Here is a 25,227-nt window from a genome sequence, read left to right on the forward strand (position 1 = left end):
AGTTGCTGGTTGGTAAGTTGTTTAAAATTTTTTTTAATGTTTATTTATTTTTCACAGAGAGAGAGAGAGAGAGACAGAGCATGAGCATGAGCAGGGGAGGGACAGAGAGAGAGGGAGACACAGAATCTGAAGCAGGCTCCAGGCTCCGAGCTGTCAGCACAGAGCCCGACTCGGGGCTCGAACTCACATGCCATGAGATCATGACCTGAGCTGAAGCTGGACACTGAACCGACTGAGCCATCCAGGCGCCCCTGGTTGGTAAGTTGTTTAAAGTTTTTATCACCTACTCATGTGATCAAGGTTTGCTGTTTTGTTTTTTTTTTAACTGATGGTTACTAGCTATAATAGGAGAAAACTTATAAAAGCTTGAGTAGGAATTGTATGTAGCATACACACCCTGTCAAAACAAAAATGTTCCCAAGTGTTTAAAAGCCGTCATTTGCCCGACTTTGAGGTTTCAACAATATCAAAATTATGAACTTCTGTTTACTCAAACACTGCACAAAGGTAGCTTTGTGGTCCATTCGCTGAATAATATAGAAAGATTTTCTGGAAAATGTTTCTTGAGAGAGCCTGCGCCTTTGAAGTGAAACTAAGGGCCACTAAGCCTGATCCACGTAGATGGCTGTTGCATAGCCGACGATCATTCCGGAAGCATCCCGTTTCTGAGTGCGAGGCAAAGACTGGCAGTGGCTTCCGGGCACAGTGAGCTCAGTAGCGTTGCGTTTGGCCCCGGAGGTCAGGAATGATGGTGGTCATGGGAGAAAGAGGTAAGAGGGATGTGGGACATTCTCAATTCTGGAAATGAGATTAAAAAAAAAAAAAAAAAAAAAAAAAAAAACGTTAAATGATACGCTATTTAAAAATCCAAAAGTGGGTGAAGAGGTGAGTCACAGGCTAAAAATATTTGCGACATAAATCAATAAAAGGCTAGCGTCCAGAATGAACAAAGTATGTTGAAAAATCAATAAGGATTAACCATCAATAGAAAAATAGAGGAAAAGACTTGAACAGGTGCTTCATGAGAGAAGATCTGAGTAGCCAGTAAGCATGGTGAAAATGCTTCATTAATCACAGAAATGCACAATAATGTCAAAATGATTACACATCCACTAAACTGGATTTAATTTGAATTTAAAGGTCTTGGGAATACTACGGTGGTGAGTACGTGAAGTTAAGGACCCGGTAAAATTGGCCTCTGATACGCTTAAGCAAATTCAAACTCGACGAGAGCTGGCCCAGTTGCAAGCAACCGCCCAGTTGCAGACCTCCCAAATCAGAACTGGCATCTTAGCAAGATCTGCAGGTGATTTCATGCACGCGCTCATGTTTAAGGTGCCTTGCTCTATAAATCGCTGAGTCACAAACTCAAAACCGAGGCCCCAAAGAGGCTTGTCCATGACAGCATTGTCTGTAAACAAAGACTGAGACTAATCCTAGTCCGTTAACAGTGGAATGGACAAAGAAAGTACAGTGTAGCCTTATGATGATTATATAGTCAGAACAAATGAATTCCAACTGTGTATATTAACATGAATGACATTCACACACATGAAGGTAAGCGTGAGAAGCAGATTGCAGAACAATGAATGATTCCACTTATCTTTGCACATGTGCTTTGTACATTCTCTGTATTTCACGATTAAATCGTTTTGGATGTTAAAGTTTATTTATTTTGAGGGGTACCTGGGTGGCTCAGTAGGCTCAGGTCACGATCTCACAGTTTGTGGGTTCGGGCCCCGCATCGGGCTCTGTGCTGGCAGCTCAGAGCCTGGAGCCTGCTTCGGATTCTGTGTCTCCCTCTCTCTCCCTGCCCCTCCCCCACTTGTGCTCTGTCTCTCTCTGTCTTTCAAAAATAAACAAATGTTAAAAAAAATTAACATTTATTTACTTTGAGAGAGGGGATGGGAGGGTCAGAGAGAGAGGGAGTACAGAGTCCAACACAGGGCTCGAACCCACAAACTGTGAGATCATGACCTGATCCTAAATCAAGAGTCAGATGCTCAACCAACTGAACCAGCCAGGTGCCCCACAATTAAATCTTTTACGTAAAGTTATGTTCATGGAAACAAGCTTGAAGTTTTGCTTTAAAAAATTAGAAAGCATGTTTTTGGGGGAAGCTGTGTAGAAATTCTGTATTACCCTTCCTAACTGCTTTTGTATAACATGACTTAAAATAAGCACTTCGCTAAGGCACATATAGATGTCCCCAGATCCTGTCTACTTTAACCCAGTAAGCTGCTCAAATATTTTCTCTGTGTACCACGACCTAACATAAAGCGTTGTGAAGCAAGGACCTGGAGACCATGTCGTCGCAAAGGCTGTCAAGGTCCCCAGCCTTCCCGTGGAGCTTTATCTCTCCCAGTTGCTCTGCTCCAAATTCTAGCTATTAGATCCTTGCCTTTCCCAGGGACACTGCCATGCCAACTAAGACCATGCTGCTTCTAGAATGCCCTGGATGTTCTTCTTTCTTTCCTCTAGGCTTTGATAAAACATCACCGCTATAAGAACTTCTGATTTCCTAGACAGAATAATTATTCTCTTTCACAGCCCTTAATGGCCCATTCAAGTCATATGTTTAGTTGTTTTGACCTGTTTTTCCTCTGCTACGTTATGAACAACTCTAGAGCTGTGTGCTATATTATATATTATAGTATATGCATATAACAGAATATTTGCCTTTTCATGACCTCATTCTATATCCTGTGGCGTTGTAAATCCTGTATTTATCTTTTTTATGACATGAATTTGGTAACAAGTGAAAAGTGCTCACCATTATTATTCCTAGATTCATTAATAATCCACTCTGGGAACGACAGAATCTTATATGACATTATACTCTTACCGAAACTTTTATAAAATAGTTTCTAGCCTAATATTAAAGAGGTTAGCTTTACATATAGGTTGGTTAACTCTAACACATAATACATAGCTAACAATATATTCTTCAAGCTGTGAAGCATCTGTATACTGGGTCTGAAACAAAGCAACCAACCTTAGCTTAAAGTTATGTTTGAAAGTGGGCAAGAAAAGTCTATAGAGCTGTATGAATGGGAAGAGGAAATACCATGATGTTAATGTCTATCTCCTAAAATTCTTCTGAAGTGTGGGGGAGGAAACAATGATCTCCTGTAACAATTTGGACCTTTGTCCATCTCATTCTAAGATGATGAGAATGAATTTGTCATGCCTCAAACCCCTGTTGACATAATCACTGCCAGAAGTCCAAGCTCCAACCAGTCTCCCATTTTTCCCTGGCCATATTGCCAACCCCTAAACTTTGGCTGCACATCTGATAATCTGGTATCTGGGCAACACCTAGGTCTGGTTAAATCCTGGATTGGGGATGGAACTCTAGCATTACTTTTTTTTTAGAGCTCTTTTTTTAGTCCTGCTATTTTTAAACTGAAATCTAGTTGACACACAATGTTACGTTAGTTTCAGGTATACAACATGGTGATGCAACAAGTCCATATGTTATGCTATGCTCACCACAAATGTAGCTGCCATCTGTCACCAGGCAATGCTATTATAACACATTGACAGTATTCCCTATGCTGTACCTTTCATCCCCATGACTTATTTATCCCATAATGGAAGACTGTACCTTACTTTTAACCCTTTTGTGCATCCCTTCACCACCCTCCTCTCTAGTAACCATCAGTTCTCTGTATTTATGCGTCTATTTCTGCTTTGTTTGCTCATTTTTTTTTTCCCCGGAGTCCACACATAAGTGAAATCCTGTAGCATTTGTCTGACTTATTTCACTTAGCATAATACCTTCCAGGTTCATCCAAGTTGTCATAAATGTCGAGACCTCATTCTTTTTTTTTTATGGCTGAGTAATAATCCATTGTATACACCACATCTTGATTCATCTATTGATGGACACTGGGTTGCTTCCATATCTTGGCTATTGTAAATAATGTTACGATAGACATAGGGTGCATGTATCTTTTCAAATTAACGTCTTTTGTTTTTGTTTTTGTTTTTGGTAAATACCCCATAGTGCAATTACTGGATCATAAGGTCTTTCTCTCTTTCTTTCTCTCTCTCTTTCTTTCTTTCTTTGAGTGGGGCATTTCTAATTTTTTGAGGAACCGCCCTACTGTTTTCCACAGTGGCTGCACCAATTTACGTTCCACCAAACGTGCATGAGGCTCCCTTTTCTCTACATCCTCACCAACGTTTGTCTTTCTTGTCTTCTTGATACTAGCCATTCTGAGAGGTGTAAGATGATACTATGGTTTTGATTTGAATTTCCCAGATGATTAATGATACTGTATACCTTGGCCATCTGTATGTCCTTGGGGGAAAATGCCTATTCACATGATCTGCTTATTTAATCAGATTATTTGGGTTTTTGTTTTTTTTTTTTTTGGTGTTAGGTAAATTCTTTATATATTTTGGATATCATTCCCGTTTTGAATATATCATTTACAAATATCTACTCCCATTCAGTATGTTGCCTTTTCATTTTGTTGATAATTTCCTTTGATGTGTAAAAGCTTTTTAGTTTGATGTAGTTCTAATAGTTTATTTTCATTTTTGTTTCCCTTGCCTGAGGAGACCCATCTAGAAAAACGTTGGGGAGCCTGGGTGGCTCAGTCAGTTCAGTGTCCAACTTTGGCTCAGGTCATGATCTCACGATCTGTGAGTTTGAGCCCTGTGTGAGGCTCTGTGCTGACAGCTCAGAGCCTGGAGGCTGCTTCGGATTCTGGGTCTCCCTCTCTCTCTGCCCCTCCCCCACTTGTGCTCTGTCTCTCTGTGTCTCTCAAAAATAAATAAATGTAAAAAAATTTTTTTAATATTTATTTTTGAGAGGGCACAAGTGGGGGAGGGGCAAACAGAGGGGGAGGAAGGATCTGAGGTGAGCTCCGTGCTGACAGCAGGGAGCCTGATGCGGGGATTGAGCTCACGAACTGCAAGATCATGACCTGAACTAAAATCAAACGCTCAACTGACTGAGCCACTCAGGTGACCTTGATCATAGGATTTTTATCCTTCATTTTGTTGATGTTGTGTATCACATTAATTTGTGGGTATTGAGCCATCCTTGAATCTCTGGAATAAATCCCACTTAATAATAGTGAACGATTCTTTTAATGTATTGTTGAATGTAGCTTGCTAACATTTTGTTGAAGATTTTTTGCATCCATGTTCATCAGGGATATTGGCCTATAGTTTCCTTTTTTTTTGTAGGGTCTTTGGTTTTGTAATCAGGGTAATGCTGGCATCGTAGAATGTATCTGGGCGTTTTCTTTCATCTTCTGGTTTTGTTTTGTTTTGTTTTTTTTAATAGTCTGGGAAGAATAAGTATTAACCCTTCTGTAAATGTTCAGTAGAATTCACCAGTGAATCCATTTGGCCCTAGACTTTCATCAGTTGAGAGTTTTTTGATTACCAATTCAATTTTGTTACTAGCAAATTGGTCTGTTCAGATTTTCTATTTCTTCCTGATTCAGTTTGGAAAGATTATGTTTTGAAGAATTTATCCCTTTTTTCTGGGTTGTCTAATTTGTTGGCATATACTTGTTCATGCTCTGTTATAAACCTTTTGTGTTTCTATGGTGTCAGTTGTTGCTCCTCTTTCATTTCTGATATTATTTTGGGTTCTCTCTTGATGAGTCTGGCTAAAGGCTTATCAATTTTCTTTACCTTTTCAAAGACCAAGCTCTTAGTTTTGTTTACCTTTTTAGTTTCTCTCTTCTTTTTTGGAGGGGCGTCTCTATGTCATCTATTTTTGCTGGATCTCTATATCCTTCTACTAACTTTGGGCTTCATTCTCGTTCTTCCACCTGTCAGGTTAGATCGCTTGAAGATTTTTCTTATTTCTGAGATAGGCCTGTATCAGCGTAAATTTCACTCTTAGAACTTTTGCCATGCCTTCAAAGATTTTTGGACTGTTTTTTCATTTTCATCTGCCTCAAGATATGTTGTTGTTGTTGTTGTTGTTGTTGTTGTTGTTGTTAATCTCCTCTTTGATTTCTCCATTGCCCCACTGATTGCTTAGTAGCATTTTGTTTAGCCTCCACACGTTTGTGTTTTTTCCATTTCTTTTTCTTGTAACTGATTTCTAGTTTCACACCATTGTGGTCAGAAAAGATGCTTGATGATATTTCAATCTTGGTAAACTTATTGAGACTTGTTTTGTAGTCTAATGTGAGCTATCCTAGAGAGTGTTCCATGTGCCCTTGAAAAATATGATTCTATTGTTGTGGGGCAAAATGTCTTGTATATATCTGTTAAGTCCATCTGGTCTAATATGTCATTCAAACATGGTTTCCCTATTTTTTCCCTTGCCTGGATGACCTATCTATTGATATAAGGGGGATGTTAAAGTCTGCAACTATTGTATTACTGTCAGTTTCTCCCTTTGTCTGCTAATATTTGCTTTATGTATTTAGGTGTTCCAATGTTGAGTGCCTAGATACTTACAAATGTTACCTTCTTGTTTGATTGATCCTTTTATCGTTATGTAATGCCCTTCTTTGTTTCTTGTTACAGTTTCTATTTTAAAGTCTATTTTGTCTGGTATAAATATTGCTACCCCAGATTTTTTTTTCCTTTCATTTGCATGGAACATCTTTTTCCTTTCCTTCCTTTCAGTCTGTATGTGTCTTTAGTTCTGAAATGAGTCTTTTGTAGGCAGCTTATACAGGTGTCTTTTTTTGAAACCATCCTATCACTCTGTCTTTTAATTAAAGCATTTAGACCATTTACAATTAAAGTAACCGTTGACAGGTATATATTTTATGGTTGTTTCTATAGTTCTTCTCTGTTCCTTCTTGCTCTCTTTCCTTGTGATTGATGACTCTCTTTAGTGTTAGGTGTGGCTTTCTTTTTCTTTATTTTTTGTGAATCCTATGTCTTTGGTTTGCAGTTACCATGAGGTTCGCATATAACATCCTATGTAATTGGCAGTCTATGTTAGGTTGATGGTCACTGAAATTCAAATACATTCTAAAAGAACTTCATTTTTACTCCCCTCTCTCCCATGTTTTATAATATGTTGCTATAGTTTACATCTTTTTGTGAGTGCCCTGAGCTTTTTAAAGAAGCATTGATTTTATTTTTAAAAATTCCAGTATAGTTAACATACAATGTTAGATTAATTTCAGATGTACAATATAGTGATTCAAAACTTCTGTGTTCAGTGCCCATCATGATAGATGTACTCTTAATCCCCTTTACCCATTATCCACCCCCCCCCAAAACCTCCCCTCTGGTGACCATCTGTTTGTTCTCCAGTTAAGAGTCTTTTTTTTTTTTTTACAAAGAAATTATTTATTAAATTCCACGTGAGTGAAATCATATGGTATTTGTCTTTCTCTGACTTATTACACTTAGCATTATACTCTCTAGATCCATCCATGTTATTGCAAATGGTAAGATTTCATTCTTTTTTATGTATAAGTAATATTTCATTGTGTGTATGTGTATATATATACACATAAATATACCACATATATATATATGCTATATATATATATATATATATATATATATACACACATGCCATATATGTGTGTGTGTGTGTGTGTGTGTGTGTGTGTGTGTGTTTATACACACCTTTATCCATTTATCAGTAGACACTTGGGTTGAGTTTATATTTTGGCTATTGTAAATAATACTGCTATAAACATAGGGGTGCACATATCTTTTTCAAACTAGTGTTTTTGTGTTCTTTGGGTAAATACCCAATAGTGTGATTGCTGGATCATGGAATAGTTCTATTTTAAAATTTTTGAGGAAACTCCATACTGTTTTCCAGAGTGGATGTACCAGTTTTCATTCCCATCAACTGTGCACAAGGGTTCCTTTTTCTTCGCATCCTCACCAACGTTTGTTGTTTCTTGTGTTTTTGATTTTTAGCCATTGTGACAGGTGTGAGACAGTATCCCATTGTGGTTTTGATTTACATTTCCCCAATGATGAGTGATGTTGAACATCCTTTCACGTGTTGGCCCATCTGTATGTCCTCTTTGGAGAAATGTCTGTTCATGTCTGCTGTCCACTTTTAAATTGGATTATTTTGGTATTCAGTTGTATCAGTTCTTTGTATATTTTGGGTACTAGCTCTTTATTGGATATATCATCTGCAAATATCGTCTCCCATTCACTAAGTTATCTTCTTGTTGTTTCCTTTGCTGTGCAGATACTTTCTATTTTGATATAATCTCAGTCACTTATTTTTGCTTTTTGTTTCCGTTGCCTCAGGAGGCCTACCTGGAAAAATGTTAGAGCCGATATCAGAGAAATTACTGCCTGTGCTCTCTTCTAGGAGTTTTATGCTTTCAGGTCTCACATTTAGGTCTTTAATCCATTCTGAGTTTGTTTTTGTGTATGATACAAGAAAGTCGTCCGATCTCATTCTTTTGCATGTAGCCATCCAGTTTTCCCAACACAATTCGTTGAAGAAATGGCCTTTTCCCCATTGCATATTCTTGCCTCCTTTGTCAAAGATTGACTGTATAATCATAGGCTTGTTACTGGACTCTATTCTGTTACATTGATATATGTGTCTATTTTGTTCCACTACCATATTGTTTGGGTTACTATAGCATTGTACTATATCTTAAAATCTAGGATTGTGATACTTCCAGTTTGTTCTTTTCAAAGATTGCTTTGGCTATTTGGGGTCTTTTTGTGGTTCCATACAAATTTTAGGATTATGCCAGTTCTGTGAAAAATGCCATTGGTATTTTGGTAGGGATTACATTAAATCTATAGATTGCTTTGGGTAGGGTGGACATTTTAACAATAGTCTTCCAATTCATGACCATGGAATGTCTTTCCATTTGTTTTTATCGTCTTCAGTTTCTTCAGTGTTTTGTAATGTTCGGAGTACAGATCTATCACCTCCTTGGTTAAGTTAATTACTGGGGTTTTTTATTCTTTTTAGTGCAATTATAAATGGGATTGTTTTCTTTCTTTCTCCTACTTCATTATTAGTGTATATAAATGCAATGGATTTCTGTATGTTGTTTTTTTGTTTTTTGTATCCTGTGACCTTACTGAATTCATTTATCAGTTTTAATAGGTTTTGGTAGAGTCTTCCGGGTTTTTTGTATGTCGTATCATGTCATCTGCAAATAGTGAAGGTTTTACTTCTTCCTTACCAATTTGGATGTCTTTTATTTCTTGTCTGATTGCTGTGGCTAGGACTTCTGGTACTATGGTGAATAGAAGTGGTGAAAATTGACATCTTTGTCTTGTTCCTGACCTAGGGGAAAGCTCTCAGTTTTTCACCCTTGAGTATGATGTTAGCTGTGGGTTTTCATATAGGGATGTTATTATGTTGAAGAATGTTCCCTCTAAACCTACTTTGTTGAGAGTTTTTATCATGAATGGATATTGTGCTTTGTCAATGCTTTTTCTGCATCTATGAATCATGATTTTTATCCTTTCTCTTGTTGATGTGATGTATCACATTGATTAATTTGCTAATATTGAACCACCCTTGCATCCCAGGAATAAATTTCACCTGATCATGTTGAGTGATTTTTTTCAAATGTATTATTGGATTGCATTTGCTAATATTTTGTTGAGGATTTTTGCTTCTATGTTAATCAGAGATTGGCTACAGTTCTTTTTTGTAGTGTCTATATCTATATATTTTGGTGTCAGGGTAATACTGGCCACATAGAATAAATTTGGAAATTTTCCTTCTTTTTCTATTTATTTTATTATTATTATTATTTTTTTGGAACAGTTTGAGAATAGGTATTAATGCTTATTTGAATGTAGAATTCACCTGTGAAGCTGTCTGGTCCTGGACTTTTGTTTGTTGGAAGTTTTTTGATGACTGACTCAATTTCATTGATGGTAATTGATCTGTTCAGATTTTCTATTTCTTCTTGATTCAATTTTGGGAGGTTATATGTTGCTAGGAATTTATCCACTTCTCCTATGTTGTCCAATGTTGCCATATAATATTTCACAATATCCTCTCATCATCCTTTGTATTCTGTGGTGTTGGTAGTGTGTTATCATTGCTGATTTTGTCTGAGTTCTTTTTTATGAGTCTGGCTAAAGGTTTATCAATTTCATTGAACTTTTCAAAGAACCAACCCCTGGTTTCCTTGATCTATGTTTTTATGTTATTTATTTCTGTTCTGATCTTTATTATTTCCTTTCTTTTGTCCATTTTGGGTTTTTTAATTCTTCTTTTTCTAGCTCCTTTTAGATATAATGTTAGGTTGTTTGAGATTTTTCTTGCTCCTTGATATAGGCTTGTATTGCTATAAACTACTCTCTTAGAACTTTTTGCTGCATCCCAAAGCTTTTTGGACCATTGTGTTTTTATTTTCTTTGCCCCGTGTATTTATTTCCTCTTTCATTTCTTGGTTGGTCCATTAATTGTTTAGTAGCATGCTATTTAACATCCATGTATTTGTGCTCTTTCCAGATTTTTTTCTTCTGACTTATTTGTTTCATAGCATTGTGGTTGGACTTTGATCTTGTAAAATTTGTTGAGACTTCTTTGGTGGCCTAATACGTATTCTATTCTGGAGAATATCCCATGTGCACTTGAAAAGAATGTGTATTCTGCTGTTTTCGGATGGAATGTTCTGAATATCTGTTAGATCCATCTGGTCCCATGTATCCTTCAGAGCCACTGTTTCTTTTTCTGCGTGGTTAACCTATCCATTGATGCAAGTGGGTTGTTAAAGTCGCCTATTACTGTATTACTGTTGGTTATTTCCTTTATGTTTACTGTTAGCTGCTTTATATATTTGAGTGCTTCCATGTTAGATGCATAAATATTTATAGTTGTTCTGTCTTCTTGTTGGATCATTCCCTTTGTGATTATAGTGTCCTTCTCCATTTTAAAGTCTGTTTTGTCCAATTACACGTATTGCTACCCTGGGTTTCTTTTTACTTCCATTTTCATAAGTGTTTTTCCATCCCTTCACTTTCACTCTGCATGTGTCTTTAGGTGTCCTGTAGGCAGCCTATAGATGGGTTTTCTTTTTTTATCCATTCCGTCACCCCATCTCTTTTGATTGCAGCATTTACATTCAAAGTAATTTACATTTACATTAAAAGTAATTATTGATAAGTATATACTTATTACCATTTTGTTACTTTATGGTTTTTGTAGTTCTTCTCTGTTTCTTTCTTGCTCTCTTTCATGGTTTGCTGGCTTTCTTTAGTGATATGCTTGGATTCCTTTCTCTGTTTTTTGTCTATTACTTGTTTTTGATTTGCGGTCACCAGTAGGTTTGTATACAACATTTTATGCATATAGCAGTCTGTATTAAGTTGATGGTCACTTAGGTTTGAACCCATTTCTTATTCCTCCTCCTCCTCCTCCCCGCCACGTTCTTAGATATATGGTGTCATATTTTACACCCCTTTCTTTTGTGAATCCCTTGACTGATTTTTGTAGGTATGATTATTTTTACTGTTTCTGTGCTTACTTTCCTTACTCCTACTTCTCTCTTCCACTCAAAGCATTCCCTTCAACATTTCTCGTAGGGCTGGTTTAGTGGTCATGCATTACTTAAAGAGTTTCCCAAACAAGTTCATCTCTCCTATTCTGAATGATAGCCTTGCTGGATAGGGTATTTTGCCTGCAGGTTTTTTCTTCAGCACTTTGAAAATATCATGCCCCACTCCCTTCTGGCCTGCAAAGTTTCTGCTGAAGAATCAGCTGATATCCTTATAGGGTTTCCCTTGTATATAACTAGTTGCTTATAGCTCTTTTAAAACCTTCTAATGTACTGCCAGGATTAGGAGCCATGCCCTTAATCTGACCAAATCTTGTCCTACCCTTGCTCCCTCCCTCTCAATCCCTTTCAAAGTACCTTCTGGGGTCTAGATCAGAAGCCCTCTCTGTATCCTCAACTATCCTTCTTTAACTGAAATTTTGTAAGCGTTCTTCCTCCCTAACTTTTATATTCCACATACCAGAGTCAGGAGGTGATTGGATTTTGTGCTTGCCCTCCAGTGTCCTTTATAAACTGCTTGATGCAAAATCTCCCACTCCTTTGAAACTCATTCGTATCATTACACCAACTTCTTATTACCCTCTTTATTGCTGCCCTCTCTTGTCTCCCAACTCCCTCATCCCGTGAAGATGGTTTACCTCCTACTCTTCTTATCCCTGTTCTCATTTTCTTTCTCAGTGACCTATTTAATCCCCTTGTCTCAGATCCTTGACCTGAAGAGCTGCAACCATCTTCTTCTACCTCTGTATCCTCTCATGTTCACTTAGTCCTTGTTTTCCCTGGAATCTGCATTACTGTGAAAATCCTGCCCTGCCCACCATCTCCCATGTGTCCATTTACTTGCTCAGTCACTCCCACTGCCACCTTTCGACCTTGTCAAGACCTCTGATCCCCAGAATCCATCACTTTTTCCATCTCCACCAGGTTCTTCCTGGCTTTGCTTGTCCCTCATCCAGCCATAATTATTTCCTTTTTTGTAAAAACACTGCATCAATGTAGTCAGTCCTCTGAAAATGCTGTTTACTCATTTACTTCCTCCCTCTGTCGGACTCACCTCCTAAGACCCTATCCTGCTTGCACTCCAGTTGCCTGCCCTGCAGGAGGTGAACATGGCTGGAAAACTATAGAACAGGGTTTTGAAGTCCTAACAAGCTTCTCATGGGCACTCAACCCTGCCCAGAAGTCATGCTGTTCTTTCCCATCTTGAAGATGACTGTTTCATACTTTGTCCTTTAAAGTTGCCTGCTTGTTCTCCTCCTACTTTCATCTTGGAAGGGCTATCTGATGGTTTTGATTTTCTATCTTCCTATCCCTAAACCCATAATCCTGTCTACATTTGCATGCGTCTTTATTCATGGATTTACTTCTGAGTGCACTATTCTGTTCCATTGGTCTATGTGTCTGTTTTTCAATGTCAATACCATACTGTTTTGTTTACTATAAGTTTGTCATACAGTTGGAGATCAGGAAGTGTGATGCTTCCAGCTTTGGTTTTCTTTCTCAGGATTGCTTTGGCTAGTTTGTGGGTCCATAAAAATTTTAAGATTGTTCTATTTCTGTGAAAAAGGACTCTGGAATTTTGATGAGGATTGCATTGAATCTGTAGGTTGCTTTGGGTGGTATAGATATTTTAACAATATTTTTCCAATCCATGGGCACAGAGTTATCTTTCCACTTATTTATGTCCTCTTGAGTTTTTTTCATCAAAGTCTTATAGTTTTCAGCATGTGTGTCTTTAACTTCCTTGGTTAAATTTATTCCTTAGTATTTTGTTCTTTTTGATACAATTGTAAATGGGACTGTTTTTTGTTGTTGTTGTTTTTTAATTTCTCTTTCTGATAGTTCATTACTGTATAGAAACAAAGATATCTATATATCATTTTTTATATCCTGTAACTTTACCGAATTGTTCTAACACTTATTTTTTTGGTGGCATCTTTAAGGTTTTCTATATATAATGTCATGTCATCTGTAAGTAGTGATAGAAAGGAAGAAGTTTACTTCCTTTCAAATGTGGGCACCTTTTATTTCTATTTCTTACCGAATTGCTTTGACTCAGACATTCAGTACCATGTTGAATAGAAGTGGTGACAGTGGGCAATCTTTGTCTTATTCCTGATCTTAAACTAAAAGCTTTGAGCTTTTCATCATTGAATATAATGTTAGCCACAGGCTTGTCATATATGGCCTTTACTATGTTGCGGTATATTCCTTCTATACCCACTCTGAGAGTTTTTATCATAAATATGTATTTTGTAAAATGCTTTCTGGCATCTATTGATATCATAAAATTTTTCTCCTTCATTTTGTTAATGTAGTATATCATGTTGATTGACTTTTCTGGATGCTGAACCATCCTTGCATCCCTGGAATAAATTCTACCTGGTTATGGTATATGATCCTTTTATTGTGTTGTTGAATTCATTTTGGTGATACTTTAAGGATTTCTACAACTATATTCGTGAGGGATATTGGCCTGTAATTTCTTTTGTTCTTGTCTTGGTTTTGGCATCAAGGTAATGCTGGCCTCATAAAATGAGTTTGGAAGTGTTTCTTCATCTTCTATGTTTTTGGAAGAGTTTTAGAAGATTAGTATTCTTCAAATGTTTGATAAAATTCACGGGTGAAGTCATCTAGTCATGTAGTTTTTTGTTGTTGCTGTTGTCATTGGGAGATTTTTGATTACTCCTTGCTAGCAATAAGTCTGTCCAGATTTTCTGTTTCTTCATGACTCAGTCTAGCAAGGTTATATGTTTATAGGAACTTAACCATTTCTTCTACATTGTCTAACATGTTGGCATATAATTATTCAGAGTAGCCACTTAGGATCTTTTGTATTTCTGTGGTATCAGTTGTAACGTCTTTCATTTCTTTTTGTGAGTCCTCTCTCTCTCTCTCTCTTTTTTTTCCTTGAGTTCATCTAAAGGTTTGTCAATTTCCAAAGAACTAGTTCTTAGTTTCGTCAATCTTTTCTATTGTCTTTGTAGTCTTCATTTCATTTGTTTATGCTCTGATATTTGTTATTCCTTCTAACTTTAGGCTTCATTTTTCCTCCTTTCATCAAAGCATTTGTTTATTGAAGTATAGATGACACACAGTTACATTAATTTCAAATGTACAACATAGTGGTTCAACAACTCTATATGTTATGCTGAACTCACCACAAGTGTAGCTACCATGTGTCACCATACAATGTTGTTATAATACCATTGACCATATTCCCTATGTGTATGTTTAATTCCCATGATTTATTCATTTCATAACAGGAAGACTGTATCTCCCATTCCCTCTACCCATTTGGTGCATCCCCTCAACTCTCTCCCTTCTGGCAACCACCAGTTGTCTCTCATTATGGATCTGTTTCTGTTTTTTTTTTTTTTAAAGATTTCACATATAAGTGAAATCATACAGTATTTGTCTTTCTCAGACATATTTCACTTAGCATATAATACCCTCTAGGCTCATCCATGTTGCAAATGGCAAGATCTCCTTTTTTAATGGCTGGGTAATATTCTATTGTGTGATTTATATATATGTATATATATGTATATATAATTAAATATATTTATGTATTATATAAATAAAATATAAATATATACAATTATATATCATATATAATTGTATATATATTTATATTTTATTTATATCTGATATATATTTATTTATATCAGATATATATATATGATATATATATCATATATATATATAATATATATATATCCTTTATCCATTTATCTATTGATGGACATTTGGGTTGTTTCCACATCTTGGCTAATGTAAATCTTTTTTAAAAATTTATTTTGAGAGAGCATGAGTGGGGCATAGGGGCAGAGACAGAAGGAGAGAGAGAGAATCCCAAGCAGGCTCTACACCATCAGCACAGAGCCTGATGTGGGACTTGAACTAAAGAACTGTGAGATCATGACTGGAGCCAAAGTCAGACACTTAACCGACTGAGCCACCCAGGCACCCCAGCTATTGTCAATCTTCAATAAACCTTACAGGTGCATATATCTTTTCAAATTATTGTTTTTTTTTTTTGGAGGGGGGGCAAATATTCAGTAGTAGATTTACTGGATTGTATGCTATTTCTATTTTTAATCTTTTGAGGAACTTCCATACTGTTTTCCATAGTGGCTATACCAGTTTACATTCCTACCAACAGTGCATTAGGGTTCATTTTTCTCCATCTCCTCGCCATCATTTGTTATTTCTTGTCTTTTTGATTCTAGTCATTCTGACAGGTGTGAGGTGATATCTCATTGTGGCTTTGGCTTGTATTTCCCTGATGATGAGTGGTGTTGAGCATCTTTTCAGGTATCTGTTGGCATCTGTATATTGCCAAACGTCCTTCCAAAGACGTCTTTTCAGATTCTCTGCCCATTTTTTAATCATATTTTTGGTGTTGTATAAATTCTTTATATTTTAGATATTAAACCCTTATCAGATACATCATTTGCAAATGCCTTCTTCCATTTAGTAGGTTGCCTTTCCATTTTGTTGGTTACCTTTGCTGTGTAATCCCAAATTTGGTGTAATCCTAATAGCTTATTTTTGCTTTTGTTTCCTTTGCTTGAGGAAACCTATCTAGAAAAAATGTTGTGCTGCTATGGCCAATGTCAAAAAATTTACTGCTTGTGTTCTGGTTTTATGCTTTCAGCTCTCACATTTAGGTTTTTAATCCATTTTGAGTTTATTTTCTTGTATAGTGCAAAAAGTGATTTAGTTTTGCTCTTTTGCATATAGCTGTCCAGTTTTCCCAGCACTATTTTTTGAAGAGACTGTCTTTTCCTCATTGTATATTTATGTCCCCTTTGTCATAGATTAACTGACCATGTAAGTGTGGGTTTATTTCTGGGCTCTGTATTCTGTTCCACTGATCTAAGAGTCTATTTTTGTGCTAGTTCCATACTCTTTTATTATAGGTCTGTAGTATGTGTTGAAATCTCTGATGGTGGTACCATCAGCTTTCTTGTTTTTAAGATTGCTTTGACTATACAGAGTCTTTTGTGGTTCCATCCAAATTTTAGGATTAATTTGTTCTGGTTCTGTGAAAAATGCTACTGGTGTTTTGATAGGGATTGCATTGGATCTAGATTGATTTTGGGTAGTATGGACATTTCAAACAATACTAATGCTTCCAATATAAGAGCAATAAGAGCATAGAATATTTTCCCATTTGGGGGCACCTGGGTGGCTCAGTGGGTTGAGCGTCCGACTTCAGCCCAGGTCATGATCTCGTGGTCTGTGAGTTCGAGCCCCACATCGGGCTCTGTGCTGGCAGCTCGGAGCCTGGAGCCTGTTTCCGATTCTGTGTCTCCCTCTCTCTCTGACCCTCCCCTGTTCATGCTCTGTCTCTCTCTGTCTCAAAAATAAATAAACATTAAAAAAATTAAAAAAAAATTTTTCCATTTGTACAATCTTCAGTTTCTTTAATAATTGTTTTATTGTTGTCAGAATACAGGTTTTAAGTTCATTCCTAGGCATTGGGTTTCATTTGTCCTTTTTCCAGTTCCTTGAGCTGTGAAGTTAACTTGAGATTTGTTTGCTTGTTTCTTGAGGTGTCAGCATTTTAGCACTGTGAACTTTCCTCTTAGAACTGCTTTCGCTTCATCCCGTAAATTTTGGTTTGTAGTCCATTTTCATTTGTCCCAACGTGCTTTCTCTTCTGACTTCATTGACCCATTGGTTGTTCAGTAGCATGCTGTCTAATCTCCACATATTTGTGAATTTTCTTATTTTCTCCTGTAATTGATTTTTGGTTTCATACCAGTGTGGTTGGAAGAGGATGCTTAATATGATTTCAGTCTTCTCAAATTTAAGACTTATTTTGCAGCCTAACATGATTGATCCTGGAAAATGTTCCATGTGCACTTGAACATTTATTCTGTTGTTTTTGAGTGAAATGTGCTATATAACATGTTATGTTTCATCTGGTCTAATGTGTTCTTTGAGGCCAGTGTTTTGTTTTGTTTTGTTTTGTTTTGTTTTGTTTTGTTTTGTTTTTAGTCTGGATGATTTATCCACTGATGTAAGTGAAGTGGGTTATTGAATTCTCCTACTATTTTATTACTCTTTCTTTCTCTCATTAGGTCTAGTAAAACATGCTTTACATATTTAGGTGCTCCGTGAACTCATCTTTAATCCACTGGTTATGGTGGAAGAAATGACTTTCCTCCTATCTAAGACTAGTTTCTTCTGTTGTGATCCAAATCCCATTTTTTCTTGACTACACAATGGATTTTCTTTTTCAGGTATCCTTTTTCCTACAAAATCAATCTCTACCTCTGTAGCATTTCCATTTGCATGCAAGTAAACCTGCTGTCTTAAACACAAAATGTTTATTAACCCTACCTCTCAACTCTACTTTAGGACAAAATTGTCAGGAGTTCTACACATTCTGCTTCCCCTTCTTTACATTCTATTCACTTAATTTTTTAAAATAATGCATAAAACATTCTTGTTATGATATATTCAAACATTTATAGGTAAAACTAAAAACGATCAATCCCTACCTCCCCTCCTTCTCCAGAAGTCACTACTGTGAGTAGTTAGAAATATTTCCTTGGAGATCATTCCCTGTTAATTTACATGCAGATTTACCTACAGAGAATAGCTAGCATGTTATGTTTTATATAGATGGAATCCTTCTGTTCTGTGTTTAATATTGTTCTACAACTTGTTTTCTTTCTTTTTTTTTTTTTTACACAGCAAGATTTTCCTATTTCAGTGTTAATAGCTCCTTACTTTATATTAATTTGAAAGGATTTATCATGTTGAATTTAACCATTCCACTATTGATACAGATCCAATTTTGAGCTGCTATAAATAATGCTGTAACAATCATCCTCATTCTTCTTTACACTGAAAAGCATGATTTCTGGGTTGTTTCTGATCACTCCTCAATTCTCACCAATATGGCTTCCATCCCTATCTTTCCATAGGATTTATTTTGTCACAATCACCACTCCCATTTTGTTTTCCTGTGCTATTCTTAGTCTGTCAGCATTTCTTAGGCATGTCAGCTATCAAATGCTTTCTTTTAGAACTGTTCTCCTCTTTGCTTTTGGGATAAAACCCTCTTAATGTTTTGGTTTTTTTCTCCTTCTTCTCTGGCCTCCTTTAAGTCTCCCTTGTTGGCTCCTGCTCTATTTGGTCTCTAAATATTCGGAGTTCTTCAGGCTGTCTTGAGCCCTCTTTATTCTGGATTGTCTTCCTGGGTTATCTCCTATATTCCTGTTTTTAAGAACCATCTAGACACACAGGTCATTGAAACATAACCATGTCTTTCAAATTCCTATGCCAGTCAAGACCTGTCCTTTTGAGTTCTAGACTAGTACCCAACAGCCTGTAGGACCTCTTCATTTGCATGCACACTGGTGAAGTATCTTTAACATGTCTAGAGAGAACCTGAACTACCTCTGCCAACCCTCCTGTGTTACATGGTACCCTAACTTTTGGTTGATCAGACCAAAAGTTTGAGGATTTACTCTGAAATCCTACTCCCACAAGTCCTTGGATTCTCTCTCCTAAATGTTATTGAATCTATACACACTTTGTCCCATCCCTATGACCTCCTCACCACCCTCCAATCACCATCATTATCTCTAGCTTATGTAAATGTAAAAACTGGTTTTCCAACTCTTTTTTTAACATTTATTTATTTTTGAGACAGTGAGGCAAAGTGAGAGTGGGGGAGGGGCAGAGAGAGAGGGAGACACAGAATCCAAAGCAGGCTCCAGGCTCTGAGCTGTCAGCACAGAGCCTGACGTGGGGCTTGAACCCATGAACTGTGAGATCATGACCTGAGCTGAAGTCGGATGCTTAACCGACTGAGCCACCCAGGCGCCCCTGGTTTTCCAATTCTTAAGTCTCCTTCTGCAACCCACTTTTCTATACAGTTGCCAAAACAAGGTTCAATCAGAGCACATTATCTCTGGCTTACCCTACATGGCTTCCCTTTGCACCTATAGGGGAGGCCTCAGATGATGGGGTCCTGCCACTCTATCCAGCTTTATTTCATGCTTCTGATAGTTGAAGAGCGCCAAGCTCTTTGGCTCCGGGACTTTGTGCCATTCTTTCTACTGTAAAATGGGTTCCTTGGCTCTATGCATGTTGGAGTCCTTTTTACTCATCTGGTCTCAGCTTAGTCCCTTCAACCATTCCATCCAAAGCAGGTCCCCCTATTCTCAAATACTGTGTCCATTTGTTTTGGACTCCTAGGATATAGTAAGCTACTATTCGCTAGTTTACATGTCTTTCTAGAATATAACCTCTATGGGAAGGGTGTCTTAATCACAGCTGTAGTGCTACCTACCACATAATAGATACTCACTTACTTTGAGAGCTCATCATCTAAGTTCAGAATCCTAATTTTTTAAATTTTATTTATTTTTATATTTTTAAATATAATTTATTGTCAGATTGGTTTCCATACAACACCCAGTGCTCATCCCAACAAGTGTCCTCCTCAATGCCCATCACCCACTTTCCCCTCTCCCCCACACCCCCATCAACCCTCAGTTTGTTCTCTGTATTCAAGAGTCTCTTACGGTTTGCCTCCCTCCCTCTCTGTTTGTAACCTTTTTTTTCTCCTTTCCCCTCCCCCCATGGTCTTCTATTAAGTTTCTCAAGATCCACATATGAGTGAAAACATATGGCATCTGTCTTTCTCAGACTGACTTATTTCACTCAGCATAATACCTCCCAGTTCCATCCACATTGCTGCAAATGGCATGATTTCATTCTTTCTCATTGCCAAGTAGTATTCCATTCTATATATAAACCACATCTTCTTTACCCATTCATCAGTTGATGGACATGTAGGCTCTTTCCATAATTTGGCTATTGTTGAAAGTGCTGCTATGAACGTTGGGGTACATGTGCCCCTATGCATCAGCACTCCTGTATCCCTTGGGTAAATTCCTAGTAGTGCTATTGCTGGGTCATAGGGTAGCTCTACTTTTAATTTTTTGAGGAAACTCCACACTGTTTTCCAGAGCAGCTGCACCAGTTTGCATTCCCACCAACAGTGCAAAAGGGTTCCCATTTCTCCACATCATCACCAGCATCTATAGTCTCCTGATTTGTTCATTTTAGCCACTCTGACCAGTGTGAGGTGGTATCTCAGTTGGTTTTGATTTGTATTTCCCTGATGATGAGTGACGTTGAGCACCATTTTGTGTGTCTGCTGGCCATCTGATATCTTCTTTGGAAAAGTGTCTGTTCATGTCTTCTGCCCATTTCTTCACTGGATTATTTGTTTTTTGGTGTGTAGTTTGGTGAGTTTTGTATAGATTTTAGATACTAGCCCTTTATCCAATATGTCATTTGCAAATATCTTTTCCCATTCTGTCAGTTGCCTTTTAGTTTTGTTGATTGTTTCCTTTGCAGTGCAGAGGATTTTTATCTTGATGAGGTCCCAGTAGTTCATTTTTGCTCTTAATTCCCTTGCCTTTGGAGATGTGTCGAGTAAGAAATTGCTGCAGCTGAGGTTAAAAAGGTTTTTTCCTGCTTTCTCCTCTAGGATTTTGATGGTCTCCTGTCTCACATTCAGGTCTTTCATCCATTTTGAGTTTATTTTTGTGAATGGTGTAAGAAAGTGGTCTAGTTTCATTCTTCTGCATGCCACTGTCCAGTTCTCCCAGCACCATTTGTTAAAGAGACTCTTTTTTCCATTGGATATTCTTTCCTGCTTTGTCAAAGATTAGTTGGCTGTACATTTGTGGGTCCAATTCTGGGTTCTCTATTCTATTCCATTGGTCTCTGTGTCTCGTTTTTTTTTAAACAATACCATACAGTCTTAATGATTACAGCTTTGTAGTAGAGGCTAAAGTCTGGGATTGTGATGCCTCCTACTTTGGTTTTCTTCTTCAAAATTACTTTGGCTAATTGGGGTCTTTTGTGGTTCCATGCAAATTTTAGGATTGTTCTAGCTTTGAGAAGAATGCTGGTGCAATTTTGATTGGGATTGCATTGAATGTGTAGATTGCTTTGGGTAGTATTGACATTTTAACAATATTTATTCTTCCAGTCCTTGAGCAGGGAATGTTTTTCCATTTCTTTGTGTCTTCTTCAATTTCCTTCATAAGCTTTCTATAGTTTTCAGCATACAGATCTTTTCTGTCTTTGGTTAGGTTTATTCCTAGGTATTCAATGATTCTTGGTGCAATTGTGAATGGGATCCATTTCTTTATTTCTCTTTCTGTTGCTTCATTATTGGTGTATAAAAATGCAACCTATTTTGGTACCTGAGATTGATTTTGTACCCTGAGATTTTGCTGAATTCATGTATCAGTTTTAGCAGACTTTTGGTGGAGTCTGTTGGGTTTTCCACGTAGACTATCATGTCATCTGAAAAAAGTGAAAGTTTGACTTCTTTTTGCCAATTTTGATATCTTTTATTTCATTTTGTTGTCTGATTGCTGATGCTAGGACTTCCACACTATGTTACACAACAGTGATGAGAGTGGACATCCTTGTTGTGTTCCTGATCTCGGGGAAAGCTCTCCATCTTTCCCCATTGAGGATGATATTAGCTGTGGGCTTTTCATAAATGGCTTTTTTGATGTTTAAGTGTGTTTCTTCTATCCCAACTTTCTTGAGGATTTTTATTAAGAAAGGATGCTGTATTTTGTCAAATGCTTTTGCTGCATCTGTTGACAGGATCATATGGTTCTTATCCTTTCTTTTATTAATGTGATGTATCACATTGATTGATTTGCAAATATTGAACCAGCCCTGCATCCCAGGAATGAATCCCACTTGATCATGGTGAAGAATTTTTAAATGCTATTGAATTAGATTTGCTAGTATCTTGTTGAGAATTTCTGCATCCACATTCATCAGGGATATTGGCCTGTAGTTCTCTTTTTTTGCTGGGTCTCTGGTTTGGGAATCAAAGTCATGCTGGCTTCATAGAATGAGTTCAGAAGTTTTTCTTCCATTTCTATTTTTTGGAACAGCTTGAGAAGGATACGTATTAACTCTGCTTTAAATTTCTGGTAGAATTCCCCAGGGAAGCCATCTGGTCCAGGACTCTTATTTGTTGGGAGATTTTGATAACTGATTCAATTTCTTCACTAGTTATGGGTCTGTTCAAATTTTCTATTTCTTCCCATTTGAGTTTTGGAAGTATGTGGGTGCTTAGGAATTTGTCCATTTCTTCCAGGTTGTCCAGTTTGCTGGCATATAATTTTTCATAGTATTCCCTGATAATTGCTTGTATCTCTGAGGAATTGGTTGTAACAATTCCATTTTCATTCATAATTTTATCTATTTGGGTCCTCTCTCTTTTCTTTTTGAGAAGCCTGGCTAGAGGTTTATCAATTTTGTTTATTTTTTCAAAGAACCATCTCTTAGTTTCATTGGTATGTTCTGTTTTTTGGATTCTATATTGTTTATTTCTGTTCTGATCTTTATTATTTCTCTTCTTCTTCTGGGTTTGGGGTATCTTTGCTGTTCTGCTTCTAGTTCCTTTAGGTGTGCTGTTAGATTTTGTATTGGGGATTTTTCTTGTTTCTTGAGATAGGCCTGGATTGCCATGTATTTTCCTCTTAGGACTGCCTTTGTTGCATCCCAAAGGGTTCAGATTGTTGTGTTTTCATTTTCATTTGTTTCCATATATTTTTAAATTTCTTCTCTAATTGCCTGGTTGACCCATTCATTTTTTAGTAGGATGTTGTTTAACCTCCATGCTTTTGGAGGTTTTCCATACTTTTTCCTGTGGTTGATTTCAAGTTTCATAGCATTGTGATCTGAAAGTGTGCATGGTATGATCTCAATTCTTTTTATATTTATTGAGGGCTGTTTTGTGACCCAGTATGTGATCTATCTTGGAGAATGTGCCATGGGCACTTGAGAAGAAAGTATATTCTGTTGCTTCAGGATGTAGAGTTCTAAATATATCTGTCAAGTCCATCTGGTCCAGTGTATCATTCAGGGCCATTGTTTCTTCACTGATTTTCTGTCTAGATGATCTATCCATTGTTGTAAGTGGAGTATTACCTGCAATTACCACATTCTTACCAATAAGATTGCTTATGTTTGTGATTAATTGTTTTATATATTTGGGTGCTTCTGAATTTGATGCATAGACATTTATAATTGTTAGCTCTTCCTGATGGATAGACCCTGTAATTATGATATAATGCCTTTCTTCATCTCTTGTTACAGCCTTTAATTCAAAGTCTAGTTTGTCTGAAATAAGTATGGCTATTCCAGCTTTCTTTTGACTTCCAGTAGCATGATAGATAATTCTCCATCCCCTCACTTTCAATCTGAAGGTGTCCTCAGGTCTAATATGGGTCTCTTATAGACAGCACATAGATGGATCTTGTTTGGGTTTTTTTTATCCATTCTGATACACTAATCTTTTGATTGGAGCATTTAGTCCATTTACATTCGTGTTATTGAAAGATATGGGTTTAGAGTCATTGTGAATTCTGTAGGTTTCAGGTTGTAGTGATGTCTCTGGTACTTTGTGGTCCTTGCAACATTTCACTCACAGTGTCCCCCTTAGGATCTCTGGTAGGGCTGGTTTAGTGGTTATGAATTCCTTCAGTTTTTGTTTGGGAAAACCTTTATCTCTCCCTTTTATTCTGAATGACAAGCTTGCTGGATAAGGGATTCATGGCTGCATATTTTTCCTGTTCATCACATTGAAGATTTCCTACCACTCCTTTCTGGCCTGCCAAGTTTCAGTAGATAGGTCTGCTACTACCCTTATGTATCTACCTTTATATGTTAAAGCCCATTTATCCCTAGCTGCTTTCAGGATTCTCTCTTTATCCTTGTATTTTGCCAGTTTCACTATGGTATGTCATGCAGGAAATCGATTCAAGTTACGTCTGAAGGGAGTTCTCTGTGCCTCTTGGATTTCAATCTGTTTCCTTACCCAGACTGGGGACATTCTCAGCTATGATTTGTTCAAGTACACCTGCAGCCCCTTTGTCTCTCTCTTCTTCTTCTGGAATTCCCATGATATGGATATTGTTCTGTTTGATTGAATCACTTAGTTCTCTAATTGTCCCCTCGTGATCCTGGATTTTTTTCTCTCTTTTTCTCAGCTTCCTCTTTTTCCATAATTTTATCTTCTAATTCACCTAGCATCCCCTCTGCCTCTTCAACTCACTCTGTGGCCACCTCCATTTTATTTTGCACCTCATTTGTAGCATTTTTTAATTCATCATGACTATGTTTTAGTTTCTTGATCTCTACAGCAATAGATTCTCTGCTGTCTTCTATGCCTTTTTTAAGCCCAGTGATTAATCTTATGACTATTATTCTAAATTCTTGTTCAGTTATATTGCTTATATCTGTTTTGATCAATTCTTCAGCTGTCACCTCTTCCTGGAATTTCTTTTGAGGAGAATTCTTCCATTTCATCATTTTGGCTAGTTTTCTATCCCTCATGAGTTTTAAAATCTTGTTATGTGCTCTGTACCTGTGAGCACTGCTATATTAAAGGGGGTGGGGTCATACACTATTCAAGGCCTGGCCCTTCAGGAGGTGTTTTTTGGATAGTGATACTTGCTCTCTGTTGTTGTGACTTTGGTTATTTTATTTCTCTACTCGTAGTGATGTTTTGGACCCTCCACCAAGTGTGCTTTGATTTGTTCCTTGAAGTAGCCCAGGAAAGGAAAACAAATATACAGACAAACAGGAAACAAAAACACGCAAACACAGCGACAAAAGAACAAACAAAATCCAAAAGCAAAAAACCAGAAACACCAGCTACGAGTAAAGAAGAGGGTGGAGATGGTGATGAAAG

At 37.1% G+C, this 25,227-nt stretch overlaps 1 long non-coding RNA gene across 2 annotated transcripts in view; it reads left to right on the plus strand.

The window, feature by feature from the left end:
- Positions 1–223: 223 nt before the first annotated feature.
- Positions 224–25,227, plus strand: part of LOC115499348 — a 37,475-nt gene continuing 12,471 nt past the window's right edge. Inside the window, exons 1-2 of one of the 2 annotated variants that reach the window (XR_003964128.1) lie at positions 224–258; positions 1,141–1,306. This is a non-coding gene — a long non-coding RNA (uncharacterized LOC115499348). Of the gene's footprint in view, positions 259–709; positions 771–1,140; positions 1,307–25,227 lie in introns of those variants that run through there. The other variant, XR_003964129.1, reaches the window with a different exon arrangement.

The sequence above is a fragment of the Lynx canadensis genome, chromosome D4 (assembly GCF_007474595.2).
Source record: "Lynx canadensis isolate LIC74 chromosome D4, mLynCan4.pri.v2, whole genome shotgun sequence".
Taxonomy (NCBI): Eukaryota; Metazoa; Chordata; class Mammalia; order Carnivora; family Felidae; genus Lynx; species Lynx canadensis.